This window comes from Aulonocara sp. 'chitande type north' Nkhata Bay, linkage group LG2 (assembly GCF_057382095.1).
Source record: "Aulonocara sp. 'chitande type north' Nkhata Bay isolate Kocher_YH1m ecotype deep benthic linkage group LG2, A_spYH_male_GT1.1, whole genome shotgun sequence".
Classification (NCBI taxonomy): Eukaryota; Metazoa; Chordata; class Actinopteri; order Cichliformes; family Cichlidae; genus Aulonocara; species Aulonocara sp. 'chitande type north' Nkhata Bay.
Genome location: NC_141345.1, coordinates 6682501 through 6707806, shown reverse-complemented (window position 1 = coordinate 6707806; position 25306 = coordinate 6682501). Strand labels below are relative to the sequence as shown.

Here is a 25306-nt window from a genome sequence, read left to right as displayed (position 1 = left end):
AGCTTAAACATGTGAGAGGTTGATCGCGCAGAGAATCGCTGAGCTTATGTGAGTGAGTGTGTAAAAGCATTTCAGTTCTGCTGAGCCAAATAAGACAGGTCAGGGTGAAGAAGTGACAGCCAAAGAAAAGCTTACCGCAAAACGGAGAAGTTATGACAAATCAGACTATGAGGCAAAAAGAAAGTGCAGCTTTATGGTTTCATGGACAAAAGAATTTCTGTGGCTGCAATATGATGAGCTAAATAACCAGGGCTGCACATAAGTGGTCCGCAGGTGCGCATTCGCTGTCAAAATAAAAAACACGCACAAGGGTTAGGGTTAAATTCAAAAACTGTACTTTTGAGTTAAAATATATATTTATAATTTTAATAAATGACAAATTAAAAATGCATGAACATTTTTTTGTATCGAAAAAATATCGAACCGTGACACCAAAGTATCGAACCGAACCGAACCGTGAATTTTGTGTATCGTTGCACCCCTAATATTTAGGTCAAGTTTTTAGTCCTTTACCCAGTGAATGATGCATCTCTCGCACAGTCACAACATCATACACAAATCCTGTACACGGCATTATGCACAAACAGATTTCTTTCTGTCCCCTGATATCCCCAGAGCAGCCTGCTAACCAGGATACTCATGCCCTGTGAAGCATACTGTGATGTTTGTTGGGCTCTGAGCGCCGCAGCTGAATGGATGCAGTGTGACACGGACAGGAACCAAAGTGCTGACGAGCCGCTTTCACCACACAGTCGGCGTGTGGACGCCGTGTTAAGAGCTGAACTCTCTCAGGCACCATGCATGTGACCACCATTTAGAAAATCATCAGCTATGTGGGCTATACAAAAATGTATTCCTTAGTTTCATTGCATATTTGAAAATCACACTTACATCTTTCTGATCATCAAACATATTTTAATATTACACAAAGTTAACCAGGGTAAATACAAAATGTAGTTTTTAAATCATTATTTCATTTATTAAAGAGAAAAAGGCTTTCCAAACCTGGCCCTCTCTAACAAAGCAATTGCGCCCTGTTAAATCATGAGTTAACTGTGATTAACCACATTTAGTTCAATTTCACTGGTCACACCCAAGCCTGATTATTCCCAAACCTGTTTAAGCAGTAAATCACTGACACAAGCTAAAAGACCTCAAAAAACAACACAACATGCCACGGTCCAAAGAAACAGCCATTATCCACACAAGGACAAAATCGAACAGTGCTGAACCTTCCCAGGAGCAACTGGCTTGACAAAATTACTCCAAGAGTGAATCGATGACTCATCCAGGAGAGCCAGAAACTGCTGCTGAGAAATAAAAACCCACAAAGGCTCGCCTCACATCTGCCAACAAACATCTGGATGATCCCTGAGACTTCTGAGAAAATCTTCTGTGGATTGACAAGACAAAAGCAGAACTTTCTGGGAGGTTTGAATCCCGTTAACACAGCATTTCATAAAGAGAACATCACAGCAACAGTCAGACATGGTGGTGGTAGTGTGATGGTCTGGACTGCACTGCTGTGGACTGCTCAGGACGACTCGCTGTAACTGATGGAAACATGCATTCTGTCTATCAGTCCATGAAGCTTAAGTTCACCTTGGTTCGCCAGCAGGACTACGATCTGAAACACGGCAGCATGTCCACCTCTAATGGCCTTAAAACCAAAATGAAGGTTTAGAAGTGGCTGAGTTTAAGTCTGGACGTAAGTCAGACGGAGATGCTTTGACCTTAAACAGGTCGTTAATGCTGGAAAACCCTCCAACGTGACTGAAGAGTGGAAGAAAATTCCTCCACAGCGATGTGAAAACCTCACTGAAGTTATCACAAATGCTCGACAGACTTCTTGCTGCCGAGGTTGGCACAACCAGTCATTAGGTTTAGGGGGCAGTTACTTCTTCAGACAGGACATTTTTTGATGATCTGAAACGTGTCAAAAAAATATAAATCAGGGAGGAAGCAAATTTCACAGCACTGTAAATCAAGGCCACGGTAACAGAGGACAGTCACAGCTAAGGCCAACAGCGACGGCTGGATAGTTTTTGGGAGCTCGTCTCTGTTAGAGTCAAAGAACTGCAGGACGTTAAAAAGGTCGAGAGACTCGACCGAGGAGACGCTCGAATCGGAAACACAGTCGATACGTCAGAACTTAACAAGCCGAATGATTAACGACTCTGGGTTTGTTTCCCCTCTGTGACTCTGCTGAGTTAATTTATAGCTTTTCCAAGAACATCCAGCTTTGGCATCTAGTTATTTTTTACCAGGTTTTGAGACGCATCTTCCAAAGCTGGTTCAGGGATGCGCCTGTATTAAATGCAGGAGTCTGGTGCCTCTTTTGGACATTATAATCCCCCGAAGAACTTCTGTGTTGACATCTTTTACTTATTTAGATAAGATAAGATAGAACTTTATTAATCCCTCGGGTGGGTTCCTCTGGGAAATTCGACTTTTTTGACTATTTTGACCTGTAATGTGTATCACTTGCTGTCAGTATAATAATAATAATAATAATAATGGATACTTTATTGATCCCCATGGGGAAATTACTTGTTTTTCTCTGCATTTGACCCATTCACTCAGTGAAGCAGTGGGCAGCCCACTAAGCAGGCGCCCGGGGAGCAGTGTGTAGGGACGGTACCTTGCTCAGGGGTACCTCAGGGTAGCCGTTAAGTGGATTCGAACCGCCGACCTTCCGATCATGGGGCGACCACTTTACCTACTGAGCTATCCCTGCCCTGCCAGTATCCAGGCAGAGCTGCCTGAACTTGATCTGAATGTGTGTGTCAATGAAGCCGGAGATTTAAACGTCTAATCTAATGAAGCGCACTCCCGTACAGTACACACTCCCTGCTGCCCGGATGCTCACATTACTCATTTACAGTAAATGAGTGGCAGAGCTGAACACGCGCACACACACACACGCACACACACTGTTTCTGGTTGACAGATGGTTCGCTCTGTGTGAGGAAGCCGATCTGATTCAGTACAGAGACCCCCCGTCACCTCCTCCCTCCTCCTCTTCGTCCTCCTCTTCACTTTGTACCTTCTGCTGTCGTCTCGTTTCGGTTTCCTCTTCTCGTGTTTAAATATTCTCCTCGTCTGTCTTTAGTTACCTTCCAGATTTCTCTTCTCTCCGTGGACATGTTTAATGGGACTCCAGGATCCTGTTTACTGTTCTGTGGAAATTACACTTCCCTGAAGATATTACGCATCTTTAATACATTACACGTATTTTTAGTGTTTTGTTGGGGGGGTTTTAAACAGCAGAAATCTACTTTTAACCTTTAAACGCATGTAGACTGCATTACAGTGTCAAACTCAAAATCCGAAAATGGTTTTAAATCCGTACACATTGGAAATTCCTAAATCCAAACACAGTGACAGCAGTTTGTCTGACTAACGGTCTAACTGTCTGCCTAAACTAACCAAGTAATCATTGTGATTCACCCTGACCCGTCAAACTGAGGGTTACACCTGAAGTTCCCTCCCAAAGCTTCTGATTCTGCTTTGAATGAAACTGATTCATTCAAAGCTTATAGCGCGTACGCCTCATTCACACAAGCACTTTTTTTCTGCTTCTAAGTGCTTTTTACCTGACATTCACACTCCGATGAGCACATCGGGAGCGACCGAGTGTTCCGTGTTTTTTTTTTTAATGACACTGTGTGTGAAACAGCAACGTGTACACTCACAGGACACTTTATTAGGTACACCTTGCTAGTACTGGGTTGGACCCTTTTTGCCTTCAGAGCTGCTTAAACAAGATGACAGAAATATTCGTGTTCACATCTCAAAGGTGCTTGTTGGATCTGGACCTGCTGACTGCGGAGGCTGTTCGAGTACAGTGAACTCATCGTCATGTTCAGGAGTCATAAAGGGATGGACGCAGTCAGAGAGAAAGCCTAGGTGCACTGCGGTGTTTAAACAATGACCACAAGAGTGGCACTACCTTCGGCTAAGAACAGGGAGGAAAAACGATGCCTGGTCTGTCTCAAGTCTCGATTTCTGCTGCAACATTCGTAGAGTCAGAATTTTACCAAAACTGATCATTAACTCAAACGGACTGCAACTTAAGAAAACACCAGCAATAAGAAAAATGCTCCAAAAGCACACAAAACACAACAGAAATAGGAAAAAGGGAAATAGGAAAAAACAGATTTCCAAAAGCAGAGGGAAGTGTTTCTGGGGAGACAATAACCTGACGGACCAGTTGCAGGAACCAAAATATGCTAAGGATTGCGCTGGGAGACACTTAAAAGAAGTGGAGGATCCATCGGTTTTGTGAGGAAAGAAAAGATGAGAGGTAAGTGTGTTAGCCTAACTATTAGCCTAAATATCTGTCATCAGTATTATATGAATCCTGCGATTAAAACACACTTACCTAGCATGTTATGGTTCCTGCAACTGGTCCGTCGGGCTAAAAAAAAAAAAGTCAAGTGAGGAGTTTCTGTGTACATCTCACCCACCAACACAGCGTGTCATATAGTGATGGTAAATTTGATTCTTTTTACTGAATTGAGTTTTAATGAGTCACTCATCAAAGTGAATCAGGTTTTTTGAGTCATTTGATTCACTGAGTCAGTTGACCAGAGAGTGCAAAAATTTTACATTTTCACTCGAACTTAATTTGTTTCTCTTTTCATGTAAATCCCACTGCTAAGATGAATGTCATGATCCGCGGCCCGGCGTCCGGGGTGCTGTTGGGATGCCCACGCCCACGGGCGTGGCTGCTAACCCCACACCTGCATCCCATCCCAGGCGATCACCAGGTGGACTATTTAATCCTGCCCTACCTGCTGCTCCACGCCAGTCCGTAGTCGCCTCTCAGCGGTAACGTACTCCTGCGGGAAAAGCCCTTTTTGACAAATTATCCATCGGAACTAACTCTGTTTTACCCTGTGTACTCAGATCACAACTCGGCGTTTTTGCGAGCCTCCTGCCTGTCCACCTGTCCGCCTGAGATTCGGAGCACTATCAGCCTCGCCGTCTCGACCCCTTTGGAGCTCCCCCCCCTCTGGTTCATTCAGCCCGGCTATCTCCGTAAGACGCATACTCCACCTTCCCTCGTATGCTGCCTTTTTTCCGCACCCCAGTAATCTGTTTCTCTTTTTGTTTTGCAGCTTCTCACAGCCCCGCTCTTGGCGTTCCCTGCGCGGTTCACCTCCCCAGTCCCTCGGTTTCTTCTGGTTTCACACGATTGTTTTTTCGGCTACCCTTACGGGACACCTTTAGTTATAATAAAATTTGCTTTCTTTATTCTCTCCTACCCTGGTGTGTGTGTTCTGCTTCTGGGTCCAGCTTGCGCACGGAACTTCGGTTCATGACAATGAATGATTCTAAAAAAAAACACAACTATTTTATAGAGCAAAAAAGAGCAAAAACATTTCTAAAATTAAGCAATTTCCTATCAAAATTGCTTAATAAACATTTATTTTGTTTATTTTTATTTTATTAGTATTTTCCTTAAATGTGTTAAATATATATTTTCTCATCTAAATGTCCACTGAGCTGTGAGCCAGGGGGCGGTAATGCGCCTTAACATTGGTTGCCAACCAAGAAGAAGAAGAAGCTGTGAGCCACGAGGGCGGGGGTGAGTGAGTGAGTGATTCGTTCGCTCGCTCTATGATTCAGCACAGGAGGGAGGGGGTTAGTGAGTCCTGAGTGATTCGCTTACGCTTACGATTCAGCACAGGGCGGAGGGGGTTAGTGAGTCCTGAGTGATTCGTTTGCTCTATGATTCAGCACAGGAGGGAGGGGGTGAGCGAGTCCTGAGTGATTCGCTTACGCTTACGATTCAGCACAGGGCGGAGGGGGTTAGTGAGTCCTGAGTGATTCGTTTGCTCTATGATTCAGCACAGGAGGGAGGGGGTGAGCGAGTCCTGAGTGATTTGGTTACGCTTATGATTCAGCACAGGAAGGGAGGGGGTGAGTAGCTCAAATGTGCCGTTAGCATGTTAGCAGAGCGATGCTACTGTGAACCGAGGAGCTATTTTCTTGATGTGAGCTTCTACTCAGGGTTTTTTCTTCCAGTTCAGAGCAGAAATGCTTTTGTTAAGAAACTGGCTGTTGTTTCCCCCCCCCCACAATTTAAATTATAAGCTAGATATATTTCTACTAAGCGAATTAGTTTGCTAACAGAAACAGGGATGAGTCAGTGAGTCAGTTGGGCTTGTGAATCATGATTCACGAGTCAGTAAAGTGATTCTCGAGTATTGAACGATTCGTTCACGAATCGAACATCACTAGTGTCATATAAAAGCGGTAAGATAACACGGCCTCGTGCGTGTGTTTGATCTGTATTTGTGTGGAACTTTTCAGTTAGTTCAGTTTTGGGCCTAAGATGTGTAGAAAGATCCTGCTAAGCAGTTTTTTGTCCATCAGATTCAGAGATAAGCAGCCAAAATGATTTTTTGTTGCATTGATGGAGAGTTTCCTGAATCTGCTGGGAGCAAAGTTAGCACAGCACACAGAAAAAAAAATCAGCACATTTCTGATAATAAAACTCTGCTGATGCAACGCTGAGCTCTGCAGCCAGAAAAACTGAAAACAATTCACAGCCATGTTCCAAAGATCGTCTCTGTCTGTGAGGGAGATTCATTTCATTCATTCCACAATTTCGTTGTACATGTACAATGACAGCAAAGGGCTGTTCTTCTTCATCATCTGCACGACGGTGGGTTCTTAAGCAGCTGATTGAACACCTCAAACTAAATATTTGAAGAAGGCAGAGCTCTCAGGACCACTTGCAGCTTTGTTTTCCTCCAGCTGAGCCGAGCTCTTGGAGTTTGGTGCTCCTCCAGGGTCCTGTTTGCTCACCAGAAATTGATTTGAACCCAGCAGGTAGGCTGACTTCAAAGACGCTCTATTCTGGACACTTTCTGTGTTCTGACACTTTTTTTAGGCTCCCAGAAGATCAATAAAGCTGCTTTGCTTCCTTCAAACGTCCACAGAATCACATCCAAGGGAATACGCAGACAGGCAGCAGTAAGGCTGGGCCATATTATACCGTTCACGGCAACGATAAGAAAATGAAATATCGCGATAGAATATGGGTAAAACGCGCATGCGCAGTGTCTTTGTTTTCATACGCACATGGCCGATTGTTGAGTGAAACGGATGAACCAGAATTGGTTTGTAAAAATGGTGCAACTTCAGTGATGTGGAACTGGTTTGGTGTTTGTCCCTCAGATACACAACAAAGCACATTTTTTTGTAGAACATGCAAGCGGCCGTTGTTATTGCTTTATTTGTCGGACTAAGGTGCTCTAAATCTGGGAGTAATCTGGGTCCGAAACTCCGTATTCTTCAGGTCCCAAAGTCAAACGAACACTGCAGCATCACTGAGAGTTAAAAACTGTCTAAATTCTTTCATCTTTAATAAAACGATCAGCATTGCTGCTTTACCAAGTGTAACTATGAAGTTTAACATCCAGGCATCCATGAAAACAGAATTTATTACATTTAACGGAGTTAGAAGTTAGCAGGAAGCTAGCGGACGTTAGCTCGCTAGTTTCGCTAGTTACCTAAGCATGATATTGCATGTTCTGACTGAGAGATTTCTGAAAAAATTCAAACGTACAGTTCTGCTGTCACTTCCAACATAAATGAAGACAGGAAACTAAACAGCAGTGATGTTTGTAGGGTTACTGAAGTTGGGCTAGCTGGTATATAATGATGTGCTACGTGATCGCTAGCAACACAGCTATGTTAGCATAACATAAACAGTGAAGCTGGAGGACGAACACTAACACTTTTCCACTCGATAAAAGTTAACGTGAAGGTTCCTGATGGTTAGAGACAAATGCAATCGCATGGCAGGATGCTGTAAACGAACCAAACTTCAGTCAGGAGAACAACTGAGATAATCCATCCACAATATGAGGTTAGTAATTAATATACTGCAACAACATGGGAATAGAGCAGCTGTGATAGAATACAGCATTAATGAATCAATGGTACAGAAGTGGAGGAAGCAAGAAGAATGAGTTGAGTAGTTTGATTTATCTGACTGCTTTGTTTCGCTTAATGTGCCTTATAATCCCGTGCACCTTATAGTCCGAAAAATACGTATTTGACTTTTTTATTTGGCACACTGCAGTTTAATATTGCAAAGCACCTCTTTTTAACTTCAGTGGATATTATACATGGTTATGCTCAGGATATGTCAGCCCATTTCTACTGGAAATGCCTTTTGGTTAATGCACATAAAAAACAGCTTCTTGTTTAAGTGAAAATAAATGGATGGTGTTTTTTTGCGCTAGTAAAGTTGTGGAATTTAATTTTGTCTCGCATCAATTATATCGTCAGTTATATTGTTATCGCAAATTTTCAAATATATCGTGATAAATACTTTTGGCCATATGCTCTAGGCATGCTCTAGGCAGCAGTGGTCGGGCTGTTGATTTAGTCGGACCCAGAATATGCATAAAGTTTGAACAGAGATAAAAGTAATTCTATATGTTAAACTCTGTTGGGTTTTTTTGTTTTGTGTGTGTGTGTGTGTGTGTGTGTGTGTGTGTGTGTGTGTGTGTGTGTGTGTGTGTGTGTGGGGGGGGGGGGGGGGGGGGTGATAAGGTATCACCGACCGTTGTTTGACTCGCTGCGTAGAAACCACCCAGGATATCATCACATGTGTGGAGCTGCAGTCTGCAAATGTTTCATTTTTTATGGTGACAGACGACAGAAAGGTGAACGATGTGGGTGTTTGAGCTCCGACTGGCTAAAGCACAGAGAAAAAACTGGAACAAGAGGTCAAAGGTCACACACACAGCCCATCACATGCTGAAGGCAGTGGGTCACATGCTGTCCTCCTCATACCTCTGACACACACACGATGTCAAGTCTGTGCCGCCGAGCAAACACTTGTCAGCGCCTTTACTTCAAACAGACAAAATGTGTTTCAGCAGCACTACTCTTACTTTAGTTAAAGTTATAGTAAAAGTAAAAGTACAAAAGGGCAAAGAACTGAGAAGTGAAAATACTCCTCATGAAAAACAGTCCAATTTAGAGTCGTCTTGGATTAGTTACCTTTAACAGTATGAATATATTTAAGGGAGCAAACAGTCAATTAATCCAGTTACATGTGTCACAGCTATACTGACAGCACGTTTGAGCCTAGTCTGGCTCACAAATGGCACAGCTGGCTCAGGTCTGGTACTGAAAAATGAGGCGGGGGCGGATGTGCTCCAGAAGTCACGAGCTTTAGCAACAGGAAATCTATCTTTGTATTATTTAACTGGTTACAATCTCTGAGATGCATGTTTAGTGCTTTTTCCTGTTACTGATGTTTGGATATAATGATTGTTGGAAGTAAGGGAAGCTTCAGAAAGAACAAATGGAAACAAGTTTTTGTTTTGAAGCCTTTTAAAACAGAAAGTGCGTAAAAGTGACTCTGACAGCTGGGTTTAAACCTTTCATGATGATCGTTATAACTGTAACATGCGTGCCATGGACCACGGTCCTGCAGCCGCACCGACATATGCGTGACGTTTTTTCTTCCGATCTAAAATCTGATTAAAATTTCTAAAAAAAATGTGATAAAATCTGAACTGAAGACTTGACGTGTGAGGGAGGTAATCTGCGGTTCAGGGTCTCTTACACACAGAGCAGAGGTTGTCAGGCGAGCCGAGCAGCTGGAGATAAACGACAGCAGCCGTCAGTCTGTTGACACGCTGCAGACAGTTCAGCGCACACATCAGTGAAACATCAGACACCTGCAGTGATGTCGTGTTTCCACTTCCTTCAACTAAACTTTATCTACACGCCGCTGCAAACCTGATCCGGAGCGGCGGTGGAAGGAGCGCTTGGGCCTTTCCATCAGCTCATCGCAAATTTCAAAGATAAACGAGTGCGCGTGTCTCCAGTAATCAGTTTGGTTCCTGCTCATGGAAACTTCAGCAGAGATATCTGATAACATTATAGCAATGAATAACTGTCAGTGCTGATGAGGGGCCAGTTTATAAAACAAATGTGTCTCAGTCTGTGAACTGTTACGAGTGTTGCTGTGAGGATCAGCTGAACCAGTTTTATGGGAGCTGGAATAAAAACTCTAATATGGCAGAAATGGAGGTCACAGCTGCGTTGAACTTGGCTTCATCACAATAATCCAGCTATGCTCAGCTTCTTCAAAGTGTGGCGTGGAGTTCAGTAACACTTATACACACCTCCGACTTTGACCCAACGGTGGCGGTAGAGTGCTTGAGGAAAAACATGTAGAGGCTACCTGAGACTCCACTGGCAGAAGAAGAAAGGGTATGTGGGAACGAGCATCAACCTCTGGGGCTTAAAAGCACCAATGGTGCAGTTCCTCCAACACCCACTAGAGGCTCTAGCAGTGTGTCAGTCCCCATAGACTCCCATATTAAAATATCCAACTTCAAAGCAGAAATAAACACGTTTACATCCTGATATAAAAACTCTCTGAGGCTCTACAGATAATTCCTACCTTCATAACAACTTTACAGGTGTCATTGTTTTTATAACTCACCTGTTTAAATTGTATTAAACCTTAAGAGTTTGCATTTTTAGGGGAGTGACCTCTTTGACTGACAGGTGCATGGTGACACAGGCGACTTTAGCTGTTAGTCATCTGCTAGCCCTCACCTCAGCTAATCAGAGCCACTGAACTGGATATCTGAACCGTGTTTATGCTGTTGGAGCATTTTTAATGACATTACATGGCCAATAATATGGCTGCTGCAAGGTTACTATACAAACAGACTGTCCAGGAAGAGCTCCAGTGTTGGTGAGTAAAATTCTAGGATTTGATTTCTTAGCATTAATTCGCTCCTGTCTGTGCCAGTGGGAGCTCCTATACAGTTTACAGATGCAATTTGCTAACCTAGCTAGCTAGCATTAGCTGATAATTTGACACTTCACCCTGGTGTCCTGATAAGGTCCCCTCTGGCCGCAAAACCCAACATGGTGGCCATAACGCGTAGAAGCTTCAAAATGAGCCCAGAAACCACTGGTTGCATCCATCTTTTACATACAGTCTATGAAAAATGCTGCTACATCTGTGAGATCTTTGACAGAAAAACTCAGACTTGTGTTCGTGAATCTGCTCTGTGTTGTCTCAGTTACACACTCAGATGATTGTACATTTAAATGTAGACTCAGCAGTTCACATGTGCCTGATGGACCCATTAAAGATTACTTTTAAATCTTCTCTCCACACATGAATGAGGTGAGCTTTGTTCCCTGTGCAGCATGAAGGCAAGGACGGTTTCTCTCAGAGTGCAACCTGACCTGCTGGAGCTCCCATCAAATATTCATCAGCTCCTTTCACAGCGTCTTGGACCCTCCAGGAAACACACAAACACGAGACGGTGCGTGCGTCCGCATGATCTCATTGCATCAGTGTTCATCTCTGTTTAACACATTATCATCCCATTATGCTTCCATAACTAACGATGAAACAATAAGGCCCCATTGATGGTGGGTAATAAACTTTATTGCTCACAGTAACACGACTAACACATCAGGAACAGGAACATCTGCAGGACATCTTTGCAAAAGTGCGCATTAAACCTGAGCTTGGTTTCTCTCATCGAGGTCCGATGGATTTAGTACTTTCTGCCCTGGTCAGTGATCTGAATCCAGTCCAGTATGAGAGTAATTTCACCTCATTACTGATAACAATGTCAGCTCAAACCGCCTCCAGGATTTCATGAATGTGGATTCTGTAGGGAAATCACTAGATTATGACTTTTTCTTTTACTTTAAAAACTGCCGAATTTTATTAACTCAGAAGAGTTTCAGCCAGATTTCACTCAGGCTCAAACCTGTTCTCCTCTGTGTGTGTGTGTGTGTGTGTGTGTGTGTGTGTGTGTGTGTGTGTGTGTGTGTGTGTGTGTGTTTTATTAGTTTATCTTGAAAAGGATATTTTTATCTCAAGAGTCTTATTTTCTTGGTTAAATAAAAATAATGTAAGAATGAAGGATACGCCGCCTCACTGAAGAACACAATTCAGTAACACTTCATAACATAGCCGTTTAATTCCTCTGTAATTAAACAGAGTTTAACTGTATCATATTTTAAGTTACAGCATAATTAGATTTACCTACAAATCATTAAAGGTAGGCAACAGTAACAAGTCAGGTTAATACAGGATACAAATACATTTCCATACTGTAAGTACATTTAAGTACTGCGTAACTAGTTTTAGGTAGTGTATGAGTAAGTTTACGTATTCTGTAACTTTAAATAGAGTTTAGACATCTTAATTTGTTTGACAGATCTTCAAAAGGGCCTGTGTCTACCTTTCAAAGTCAAAGTCAAAGTCAAAGTCAACTTTATTTGTCGATTCTGCCACATGTACAGGACATACAGAGAATAGAAATTGCGTTACTCTCAATCCCTAGATAAATAGCAAATGAACATTTAAATATATTTAAATATAAAAGTGATTAAAAATGCAAGTAAAATAATTAAAAAGTAAAAATTTAAATAAATACAATTTTACATATAACAAGAAAGCTATACAATATACAATATAATGGGTAAGTGACATTGAGTGTAAACCAGGCAGAGTAGTGCAAATAGGCAAATAGTGCAAATGGAGATTTAGTAATGTACGGTAAGAGAAAGTGTAACAACAAAGTCTTATGAGGTAATGGCAGTCCAATGCTCCACAAAGTGACTGGTAACTGGTGCAGGCCAGTGAGTGAGTCAGAGAGTGTGTGTGTTTTCACAGTAAAGGTCCATGACATGTGCACCATGTGACAGCTGTAGTAGAGGAAACTGTTGCTGAAGGACATCAAAGCATTTTAGAACAGATACCAGATTGAATAACAGAAGGACTGAATCAAATCTTATCTTTGACTTTACAACTGAACTCCTGCTGCCAAAGAAACTCAAAGCTTCACAGCAGGTCACACAGAAAAAGCAGTAAAAACGAAATTTTACTGTCCACATTTATTCCAAATGTCCCTCTTACGCACACACACAGAGTTGGCTTGCAGCCGAAACCACCCAGCAGTGACAGATCGTACCATGACAACGGTCGACAGGGGTGTGTGTGCACTTTTTTTTTTTTTTTTTTTTTTTTGTTTAAATCGGGCGGTGTTTGTTTGGGGGGGGGGGGGGGGGGGGGGGGGGTTGAGGCTATGTGCCCCCTGGGGCGAGGGCAGCAGTCAAGGTTGCAGGCTGAACAAACACGCAGGATCAGAGCGTGCCCGGATTGAATGTTTCAGCCTCGAGCTGTCAGGTGGACGTCAAGAGGAAAGTTTTTATTTCTCAACACTTCAAACCTCAAACTTCAGTTGTGCCTATATTCACCCAGAGAACACATGAAGACTTAAATCTGATATTTGTAATAATCGTATGTGTTTGTAGACATCAATCCTTTAACATGTTTCCTCCTTCACTTCCTTCAAAATAAAAGACCCCATTGGAGTATATAGAGCATCATTATGCAACACGGTGCCTATAGAGGACTGAGGGTTTCCATGGAGACGATAGCGGCTCCACTTCGATTCCTCAATTATAGGTGTGAAATCTTTATTAGTGAGAAACACAAACACACACAGCCGCCTTTCTTTTACCCCCTCAGAGGGTGTAACCCGATTTTCCAATAGGAACATCCATCACAACATTCCTGCTCCGCTTTTAACACGACATGATTAAAAACCTCCGTTAACATCTAATTATTAATCAAAGTGGAAACGAGTGGCTGTTTCCTGCGCGGCCACGGATGTGGGAACGATGAGAGACACGAGCATGATTAATCAGCATTTCTTTGATCTTTTATAAAACTATTTAAAAAAAGATGTCACCGCAGATGGCGGGAAACTTTAGCGCACATTTTTTTTAAATCCTATGTTACAGTTTTCCGGTTCAGTGATGAAGAAATGTGTTACATCATTGCCAGAGGATAGACTCAGACTTATTTTGGCTAAATAATCCACACCTTCAGCAGGTACCTGAGCGTGTCTCTGGTCTGCACAGGAAGGACCGAGCCAACCGCCGCACCACTCATTCCAAAATGAAAAGTGTGACACATGGGGATAAATGACCCCCCAATTAACAAGACCATTTAAGGAGTAATCTTATTGCCACGCTGTCCAGCTTACTTCAGCCTAAACCTGCTTGGAGAAACTCGAAAACCTTTAAAACATTTAAAATGGGCCGAGGCTGAGCGAAACTTAGGGAGTGATCCTGCTAACAAAGCAAACTGCACCCAGAAGGTCGTCAACTGAGGTCACACAGACAGTAGAAAACCTGAAACCATCACTGACCCTGACAGGACGACCCCAAATCAGACCAAAGTTTCCGCAGGAGCACGATTCAGTTCCACACGGCGTGCTGACCAAAGCACGTCAACACTGCCGAGGACCGATTCACAGACAACAATTCGTGCTAAACTTCGGTACCAGAGAACATCTGGGCTAGAGGAAGAAGCTGAGCGAGATCATGTGACGTCACTCCATCGACATGTTGAAGAACAACATTCGCACAGGGCAAAGACGGCGGTGGCGGCAGGCTGAAAGCGGTCACCAGTGGGGTCATACTTTCCAAAACTTACAATGGCAGCACATCTGATCTGAGGAAACATCTGCTTAAACACTAAAGCTGCAGACTGCACCGTGTTTGACGGCCTGAAAGCCAAATTCGCCGACAGTAGGCTAAATAATTACTGAGTTGTCATAGAAACGTGTTTTTCTTTACCGTTTGTTCACATTTTAAGTGAGCATTTCTACACCGGCTGGACTGAAATGTCAGAACGCTATTTATGCTCGAGACGTGTAAGACGTCTGAAACCTCAGAATGAACAGGAACCAAAAACAGTCGAGCATCAGCGGTGTGAACGCTGCCAGACCGAGGCGGCGTCAAACGTTTCAGCCAAGAAACATTTTCAATCCATAATCTCAAAACGAGTTGAGTACCAAAGACAGATACCGCTGGCTGTGATACCAAATTCTATTCTGAAGTTTATCGGCTCAAACAGTAAACGGGAAAAAGCTTCAAATGTTTGCTGTCGATCAGCATCAGGCCTCCTGCTGAGCTCTTCAGGAAACAGAGCTTCGGTCAGGGACTACCTTCTTCGGCGTATTCTTACATGTGTGACCTCTGATTATTATCAGCATTTAAATTTTAAACAGTGACACCGTGTGAGTGAGATCGAGTTTACCTACAGATTATAAACCGATAAAGTTTGTCCCACACACACACACACACACACACACACACACACACACAGCTACAGCCGTTAACAGTGTGACTGACACCTCAAACTGCAGCTTGTGTAACAGATCACACAGTTAATCTGGAGCTCACATTACACACACACACACACACTTAGACTCTCAGTTCTCATATTGATCACACTGTCAAACATCCTCTCTCTCGTTACTACACTAAAGCCAGAGAAGAGGAGGAAGAGCGAGGAAATAAGGAAAGGAAACATAGACATAGGAAGCAATAAATGATGGAAGGAAGCAGAAGGAGAGGAAGCTGAAAGACAGGAAGTCAGAATAGGAAGATAAACACCAACGAGGAAAAAGAGAGGAGTCTCCTCTTCTTCTCTGGTTTTCTGACTGACAACAGCAGCTCCATCAAACCACGGAAACTACATTTTCCTTTAATCTGTCACCAGACTTCACATCTTTAAAGCTGGAACCACCTCGTGACCAGAACCAGAACCATCACCTGCAGATAGGACACGTCATTACATTTAAAGCTGTTCTGCTTTCACACTGTGAGCTCAGAGCTCAGGCTGCAGATGCTCCAAACTCTCAGTGTAGCACAGTTTTTTCTACTCTTGGATCTGCATGATGTCATAAGGAGGGATATTCCTAATATAGTCACATCAAGCATAGAAGCCCCACTGTTATGCGTTTGCAAGGGGCGGCCAATAAGAAGAGAGAGTACTTAAAGGAGGAGGAGCTAAAATGTTTCTAGCTGAACTTGGAGGCTGATGCAGACAGACAAAGACAAGAAGGATTATTCTGAACTGTGAATCATGCAAAGCTGAACAGAGTCTGAACAAATGACGCTCAGTCATCTGTTATTGATCTCACACACACACACACATGAGAAACACACACACCTTTTAATTGACTTTCCCCTTCAAACTGAAGGACAGGTTAATCAATACAGAAAATCGTGATTTCTGATGCCATTAATGGTTCACTTTCAGGCTATATTTTATATGGAAGACACACACACACACACACACACACACACACACACACACACAGAGAACGATTAAACCAGAATAACTGAACAGACGTTTGGATCAGTTCTAGAAACAGAAACAAACTGAACAGAGGAAAGTAAAAGCCAAGGTTGTCACTGCTGAACAATGCCAGGCAGGATGTGTGTGTGTGTGTGTGTTTGTCCGTGTGTGTGTGTGTGTGTGTGTGTGTCCTGAGGACAAGACAAAACATGTTCACTTCGAATCTGATGCGTAATCTAATCACTATGAGTCGTCTGCTACACTGTAAACCAATCTGTGCGGGTTTGTTTGTGTGTGTCTGTCTGTCTTTGCGTGTGCATGTGAGAGAGAGGCAATCATACACATTCAGCTGCAGCAGCCCGAAAATAAAACCAAAGTTTCAGAAAGAAAACTTGTAAAAAAAAAAAAAAAAAAAAATTAAATGTGAGACATTAAAGTAAAAACAGTAAAATGGTTCTTTAATCTAACGTGGACGTCACAGAGGTAACAAACAGAGTTAAGTTCAGCCAATCACAGGGCTGGTTTAAAGAAGGTGCTGCTGACCTTTGACCTCATGGCTGCAAATGTGGCATCACTGCTTTCCCTATACACAAGTTTAAGACGCATGCAAGCTGCGTGCATTTTGTCATGATTCGAGTTTTGAGGAGAAGACAAACGACTGCATGGTCTCAGTAGATGTCAGAATAGTGATTTTTATGTTCAGCGAGAAAAACCTGCCTAAAACTACATTCTCTCTTTTTTTTCCGGGAGGGGTGGGGACAACTCTGGTGTCCAGCCGTGAATTTTTAGCCAAAGCTTGGCCTGTCTTCTGCTGCCGTACTCAGGTTTCCAGGTTAAGAAAAAACACCTGTATGAAGACACTAAACATACATTTAGTATTTGTATAAACATAACTGCCTAAATTATTGAACTCTTCAGGAGGGTTGATTTCAGAATCAGAATCAAAATCAGAAACTTTATTGTCATTGTCATGAGAACAACCAAATTAAGAATGGTCCCCGATCATTGCATCATCCCTAGCAATATCAAATTATAAATAAAACAATAAAATTCAATAAATAAAATAGATAGAATACTTAAAATACTAAGTCTTCCCACACACATGCTTCAGACCGTGCATAGATTAACACAAGAGTGGCATGGTGGACATTTTTTGTAGTATTCAGATGTGTTATTGCAGTTGGATAACAGCTGTGTTTGAGTCTATTAGTCCTTGCTCTGATTGCCCTGTACCGTCTGCCTTAGGGCAACAGTTCGAACAGGGAGTGGCCAGGATGTGAGGTGTCTTTTATGATGTTTTGGGCCTTTTTAAAACAGTGGGCGTTGTTTGACTCTTTACTAACTTTAAACCCCACCATAACAATTTCTCACTCACAAACTTCTATGCATCCATTTAAACATGCGAAGGCAGCACAAATTCACACTCATACCCCTACAGCAAAGCTTTAACATAACCACAATCCAACTCCTCCCTTAAACGGGAGAAATCACCCTGAATCAACCAACTCTATATAAAACGTCAAACAAAGATAAACCACAAACATTTCTACACTTCTGTGTCTTCCACGCAGCACACTAGGCAGAAAAACACCGATTACTCACAGTCTATTGAATTTATACTTAACATCACAACATCACAACAAAAGAAAAACCTGCTCTTTTCACAACTCTCACTAAATATAGTCAAAACTCTTACCCAGAGCCTCTGAAATAATAAAAAATCACCAAACACTCGGTTACTCTTTTCACTCGCTCCTTCCCACTCCCTTCTTCCTCATTCTCCTCTATACAGCATACACGCTCGCTCCCGCGGACCCGCTCGGCCCCGCGGGCTCACTCGGCCCCCACCTTTTTTCTCTCACAGAGACAGAGAGAGAGACCCTTTTCCTTTTTTCTCCAGCACACATACACACACACACACACACTCTCTAATCCCCCTTTCAAGTGTCATGATTCGAGTTTTGAGGAGAAGACAATCCAGTCGACGTCCATGATTCACAAAGGCCGAGCAAAACAAGAAGTGCTGTAGGTCGGGAACGTTGGAACTGCAGGTCGGGAACGTTGGAACTGCAGGTCGGGAACGTTGGAACTGCAGGTCGGGGACGTTGGAACTGCAGGTCGGGAACGTTGGAACTACAGGTCGGGAACGTTGGAACTGCAGGTCGGGAATGTTGGAGCTGCAGGAACATAAAGCAGGGGCATTGCTTTCCCTTGTACATCAGAGCACTCACACACGGGACGAATATGCAGTTCGTGGTGACCGACAAGCCTGCCTGGTACTCAGATGAACAAAAGGACAGTCGGGCGTTCACATGCACCGACACCGTTGGTTTATTCGACCAGGTAGCCGAAGCCATGACAGTGAAAGAGTCTATGTTATCCGAGAAAAGCAAAGCGTTTCAACACAAGACGACACGGAAAATCGTCAGAGACATGGTGATCGAAGACATCGGCCGTTTCAAACAAAACCCTTCCAAGTTGCTTTTGACTGCTTTGATGGATATTATGGACTTGCGAGCCGATGGCTTAGAATGTATGTCAACCGAAGACAGGGCCGGTATGAAACAGCTAATGTTGGCTTTGAAAAACTACACCCTCTTTTACATACCCTCTACAGCGTTGAAGTCCGTCGCAGAGGACCGCGTTGTCATACCGGTCGTGACAATGTGGTCCCAAACGGACAAGGAGTTAGAGCTACGGTTCTGTGACAAGCCCAGATCGATGTTGGGCACGTACACGGTGAATTTGATGAGCGGGAGCGCTGCTTATTTCATGCAGCAGGTCCTAATCGTGCCGGGTGTCCAAAGCTTAAACCTGTTAAAGGACATAACGGGCGATAGATATGAGTTCTGGGACATGTCTCTAGAAGTCCCCACTCATCCGGATGCTCTCACTCCATCGTTCAAGCACATACAACCGATGCAGTTGTTACGCAGCGGAGAGGACAATGACAGAACGTCTGCTACGCAGACGTGTGGGGAAACCGGAGACACCATTGCTGATGTGGAACCCATGTGTTGTGTACTGGACACTGAGTCAGCTGACCTGCAAGTCAGTAAACAACCGGGAAGCGTGGACTGTTTCTCGGACGTGGACGTGATATGCGATCTGTCGAGATTCACGTGTCACGCCGGCGTGGCCAAAACTGTGTACTTCAGACGCACGGCACGCGTGGTGGGCCGTAAGCGAGGTAACATGACACCGGTGGTTTCGTTGCGCGACCAGCAGAAGGACAAGCGAACGTTATACATATCTACCACCGCACGCTTTTGCAGGGCCTTGAAACACTCCTGCGTAAAAGGTAGCGGAGAGCTGCTGCAGTGTTGCTACACACTGCTAAACGAGCTCAGCGGCAGAGAGACTTTCCTGGCCGGACCCGAGTTGCATCAGGACATAACCAATCCTGCGCTTACCGCGTTCCTAAAACGGGTGAGCCCTCCCGCCAGCAACTGGTGTAACTACACCCCAAAACACGTGGCCTGCGCGATCGAAGATCCGATAATGTGCGAGATAGTGGATCTGGGCATCAAGCTAATGGACGACAGGGTGCCCAATGCGTTTGCTGTTGCAGAGCTGTTATTGTGTAATACGCAAAAAGCCAATCAGTACGTTCGAGCCTACGAGTGGTACAACGAAGACGGCGCGTGTCGCGCGCAGATTCATAGGAACAACATTGCTTTACTGCAGCAACAGTTCAAGGAAGACTGGCGCGCCCTGGCCAGCATCGACAGGCGGATTAGAGCGTCGAACAGCGGTGTCATCAACGAAGCGCAAAGGCATGCAACGAGAGACCTGTTCAGGAACTTGGGCACCCACAACATAAACGACACCTTTAAGAAGTGGCAACAGCTGATAAAAGACACACCGGCTCCGAAAGACACTGCTAGAGGCAGAGATTATAGCAACATGAAAGTGCTCTTCCACAACCTGAGGGTGTACCACAACAAAATGAACAAGCTGAAGAAGAACACCAAGACCGCCGACGATATCGACGACGACAACGACGACAACAGCAACACGCCGCCGGACGACGGTAACTCCAACCGCAAAGCGTCGAACGTCTCAGTCGGATCTGCCTCGCCTAGGTCAGAAAAAGCGTCGAGACGCGACGTCGACGTCGCAACCGGACCGGTATCACCGTCCCAAAAACCCTGGTGCTTTTCTATGATCGTGCCTGACAACCCCCCTTTGGGCACGTGGGTCAGAAACATAGGGACTCTATTACAAAGCGCAGCTTGGTTGTACGCAGATAACACAAGACGAGAAGCTGTGTGCAGCGTTCTCGGCTTGGAGAAAACGCTGCTGCACGAGAAATACAGTTCGGTGTTGGAACAATGGGTGTCTAGCAATCCCATCGTGGTAGAACAGCTGAACGCCCACGGTTTACAAGATAAACTGAGTTTGGCTCTGATCGACCGCTTGGGCGCCATATCGACCAAAAACTGGATAAGCAAAATCAAACGAGCTTTCACGCGTGCACCCGCAACAAAGGCCACAATTTCATCCGAGGCAAGAAAAGGCAAACGAGCTTTTGCGCGTACACTCGCAACAAAGACCATGCTGGTGGACCGTGATCAGTGCAAGAAAAGGAGAGCCAACAAAACGTCCCGCTCCAACGCTGACAGAGAAGAATTGCTTTGCCAGGAAGCAATGAGCTGCGAGGATGACGCCGATGAGGAATCTGGCCAGGACGAAGAAGAAGGGGAGTAGAGTCCGACGGTGATCTAGAGGACAGCGTGGACTTTTGTGGACACATCGTTGCTATGTGAGCCGGGTCGAGGGTGTAACTACAAACGCCGATTGCCCCTGTGACACCGTGGCCACTATGTCAGCCGTGCGCAGAAAAGAAAAACCGTGCCCTGGTCCTCAAAGTAGCGTCATGATCAAATATTTAGAGTCGCTGGCAAAAACAATCGATGTCAGCCAAACACTGCAACCTTGCTCTGACCGACCACCCCTCGCAACACATTCTGATCATGGCGAGCCCGCCGCGAAACGTACCCGTGTGAGCAATAGCAAAGGTACACTGTTGAAATATTTTGACAAGAAATGACATTCGTTTGTAGGCCATGTTATGTATTCAACACACGTGGATCATTGTACCGCTGTGAAACTGTGTATGTTTGTTGCCATGTCACAATGCTCTTTGCTCTTTGTGTGTATTTGAAACAATGAAAAATAATAAACGAACACGATCACTTTGCTCAGTGTGATATGTTATTTATTATACATATAACCACTATATGTTACACCTAAAGCACTATATGTTACACCTAAAGCACTATATGTTACACCTAAAGCCCCCACTCCTACTCCAAAATAACAAGGTGGCCGACCTACGGCACCGGCCGACTTAGTCAGCCGACCTGGATACATTATGCAGCCTACCCAGCCACATTATTCAGCCACATTATTCAGCCTACCCAGCCACATTATCCGGCCGACCAGGCTACATTACCCGGCCGACCTGGCCCAGCCGACCTGGCTACATTACCCAGCCGACCTGGCTACAGCGACCGACTGGGATTTACACACAAGCTGCTCCATAATCCAGATATACCAGCGGCTAGTAGACGGCATCAGCCTTATACAGCCGTCGCACGAGTAGCCGATTGAGATAAGTAGCCAGCTGAGACACAGTAGCCGACCAGGAACGAGTAGTCATCACAAGCTTTCTAAGGCTAAGCTTGGATCGCGAACATGAGCCTAGAGAAACTCGAAGCGTACAGGCACGACATAGCCGAGTGCTACGAATCGTTATCCGACATAGTTGAGGACGCCTCGGAAGCGTTCCGAGGCTACCGCTTGGAGTGCAAGTTACTCTCCACCCCGAACCTAGTGAGGAAAACCCGTACGATCATCGATCACTGTTTGGAGAACGAAGAGCAGGCCGCTAAGTTTCTTCGTATAGTGCAGACTAACAACAAGGAGTTGCACCCTCTTTCTGCAGCTCCACTGACTGGACTAATTTACCCTGAGTGCTACAACACACACACACACACAATGGTTAACTGCCATCAGTGTGTGAATCAATCTCCACTCTGCAGCAAAAACATGCCTTCATTTGGAAAGGATGGAGATGTGTGTGTGTGTGTGTGTGTGTGTGTGTGTGTGTGTGTGTGTGTGTGTGTGTGTGTGTGTGTGTGTGTGTGTGTGCGCATGCGTGTGGAGGTGTCACATCAGAAGGATGGATGAGTCACAGCAATGTGTGATTCATCGGAAAGAGGAGGAAGAGCGAGGAAATAAGGAAAGGAAACATAGACATAGGAAGCAATAAATGATGGAAGGAAGCAGAAGGAGAGGAAGCTGAAAGACAGGAAGTCAGAATAGGAAGATAAACACCAACGAGGAAAAAGAGAGGAGTCTCCTCTTCTTCTCTGGTTTTCTGACTGACAACAGCAGCTCCATCAAACCACGGAAACTACATTTTCCTTTAATCTGTCACCAGACTTCACATCTTTAAAGCTGGAACCACCTCGTGACCAGAACCAGAACCATCACCTGCAGATAGGACACGTCATTACATTTAAAGCTGTTCTGCTTTCACACTGTGAGCTCAGAGCTCAGGCTGCAGATGCTCCAAACTCTCAGTGTAGCACAGTTTTTTCTACTCTTGGATCTGCATGATGTCATAAGGAGGGATATTCCTAATATAGTCACATCAAGCATAGAAGCCCCACTGTTATGCGTTTGCAAGGGGCGGCCAATAAGAAGAGAGAGTACTTAAAGGAGGAGGAGCTAAAATGTTTCTAGCTGAACTTGGAGGCTGATGCAGACAGACAAAGACAAGAAGGATTATTCTGAACTGTGAATCATGCAAAGCTGAACAGAGTCTGAACAAATGACGCTCAGTCATCTGTTATTGATCTCACACACACACACACATGAGAAACACACACACCTTTTAATTGACTTTCCCCTTCAAACTGAAGGACAGGTTAATCAATACAGAAAATCGTGATTTCTGATGCCATTAATGGTTCACTTTCAGGCTATATTTTATATGGAAGACACACACACACACACACACACACACACACACACACACACACACAGAGAACGATTAAACCAGAATAACTGAACAGACGTTTGGATCAGTTCTAGAAACAGAAACAAACTGAACAGAGGAAAGTAAAAGCCAAGGTTGTCACTGCTGAACAATGCCAGGCAGGATGTGTGTGTGTGTGTGTGTTTGTCCGTGTGTGTGTGTGTGTGTGTGTGTCCTGAGGACAAGACAAAACATGTTCACTTCGAATCTGATGCGTAATCTAATCACTATGAGTCGTCTGCTACACTGTAAACCAATCTGTGCGGGTTTGTTTGTGTGTGTCTGTCTGTCTTTGCGTGTGCATGTGAGAGAGAGGCAATCATACACATTCAGCTGCAGCAGCCCGAAAATAAAACCAACTGCAGGTCGGGAACGTTGGAACTGCAGGTCGGGGACGTTGGAACTGCAGGTCGGGAACGTTGGAACTGCAGGTCGGGAACGTTGGAACTGCAGGTCGGGGACGTTGGAACTACAGGTCGGGAACGTTGGAACTGCAGGTCGGGAATGTTGGAGCTGCATAAAGCATAAAGCAGGGGCATTGCTTTCCCTTGTACATCAGAGCACTCACACACGGGACGAATATGCAGTTCGTGGTGACCGACAAGCCTGCCTGGTACTCAGATGAACAAAAGGACAGTCGGGCGTTCACATGCACCGACACCGTTGGTTTATTCGACCAGGTAGCCGAAGCCATGACAGTGAAAGAGTCTATGTTATCCGAGAAAAGCAAAGCGTTTCAACACAAGACGACACGGAAAATCGTCAGAGACATGGTGATCGAAGACATCGGCCGTTTCAAACAAAACCCTTCCAAGTCGCTTTTGACTGCTTTGATGGATATTATGGACTTGCGAGCCGATGGCTTAGAATGTATGTCAACCGAAGACAGGGCCGGTATGAAACAGCTAATGTTGGCTTTGAAAAACTACACCCTCTTTTACATACCCTCTACAGCGTTGAAGTCCGTCGCAGAGGACCGCGTTGTCATACCGGTCGTGACAATGTGGTCCCAAACGGACAAGGAGTTAGAGCTACGGTTCTGTGACAAGCCCAGATCGATGTTGGGCACGTACACGGTGAATTTGATGAGCGGGAGCGCTGCTTATTTCATGCAGCAGGTCCTAATCGTGCCGGGTGTCCAAAGCTTAAACCTGTTAAAGGACATAACGGGCGATAGATATGAGTTCTGGGACATGTCTCTAGAAGTCCCCACTCATCCGGATGCTCTCACTCCATCGTTCAAGCACATACAACCGATGCAGTTGTTACGCAGCGGAGAGGACAATGACAGAACGTCTGCTACACAGACGTGTGGGGAAACCGGAGACACCATTGCTGATGTGGAACCCATGTGTTGTGTACTGGACACTGAGTCAGCTGACCTGCAAGTCAGTAAACGACCGGGAAGCGTGGACTGTTTCTCGGACGTGGACGTGATATGCGATCTGTCGAGATTCACGTGTCACGCCGGCGTGGCCAAAACTGTGTACTTCAGACGCACGGCACGCGTGGTGGGCCGTAAGCGAGGTAACATGACACCGGTGGTTTCGTTGCGCGACCAGCAGAAGGACAAGCGAACGTTATACATATCTACCACCGCACGCTTTTGCAGGGCCTTGAAACACTCCTGCGTAAAAGGTAGCGGAGAGCTGCTGCAGTGTTGCTACACACTGCTAAACGAGCTCAGCGGCAGAGAGACTTTCCTGGCCGGACCCGAGTTGCATCAGGACATAACCAATCCTGCGCTTACCGCGTTCCTAAAACGGGTGAGCCCTCCCGCCAGCAACTGGTGTAACTACACCCCAAAACACGTGGCCTGCGCGATCGAAGATCCGATAATGTGCGAGATAGTGGATCTGGGCATCAAGCTAATGGACGACAGGGTGCCCAATGCGTTTGCTGTTGCAGAGCTGTTATTGTGTAATACGCAAAAAGCCAATCAGTACGTTCGAGCCTACGAGTGGTACAACGAAGACGGCGCGTGTCGCGCGCAGATTCATAGGAACAACATTGCTTTACTGCAGCAACAGTTCAAGGAAGACTGGCGCGCCCTGGCCAGCATCGACAGGCGGATTAGA

General features: G+C 44.8%; 1 protein-coding gene and 1 long non-coding RNA gene across 2 annotated transcripts in view; one reads left to right on the top strand and one right to left on the bottom strand.

Annotated features, from left to right (window-relative positions):
• mgat4b (alpha-1,3-mannosyl-glycoprotein 4-beta-N-acetylglucosaminyltransferase B) overlaps window positions 1-25306 on the bottom strand; it is a 130022-nt gene that overhangs the window by 96583 nt on the left and 8133 nt on the right. The gene's annotated exons all lie outside the window — the stretch shown is intronic.
• Window positions 1739-5337, top strand: LOC147337372 (uncharacterized). Its single transcript, XR_015124746.1, has 3 exons — window positions 1739-4833; window positions 4912-5043; window positions 5124-5337. It is a non-coding gene; the product is annotated as an uncharacterized LOC147337372 (long non-coding RNA).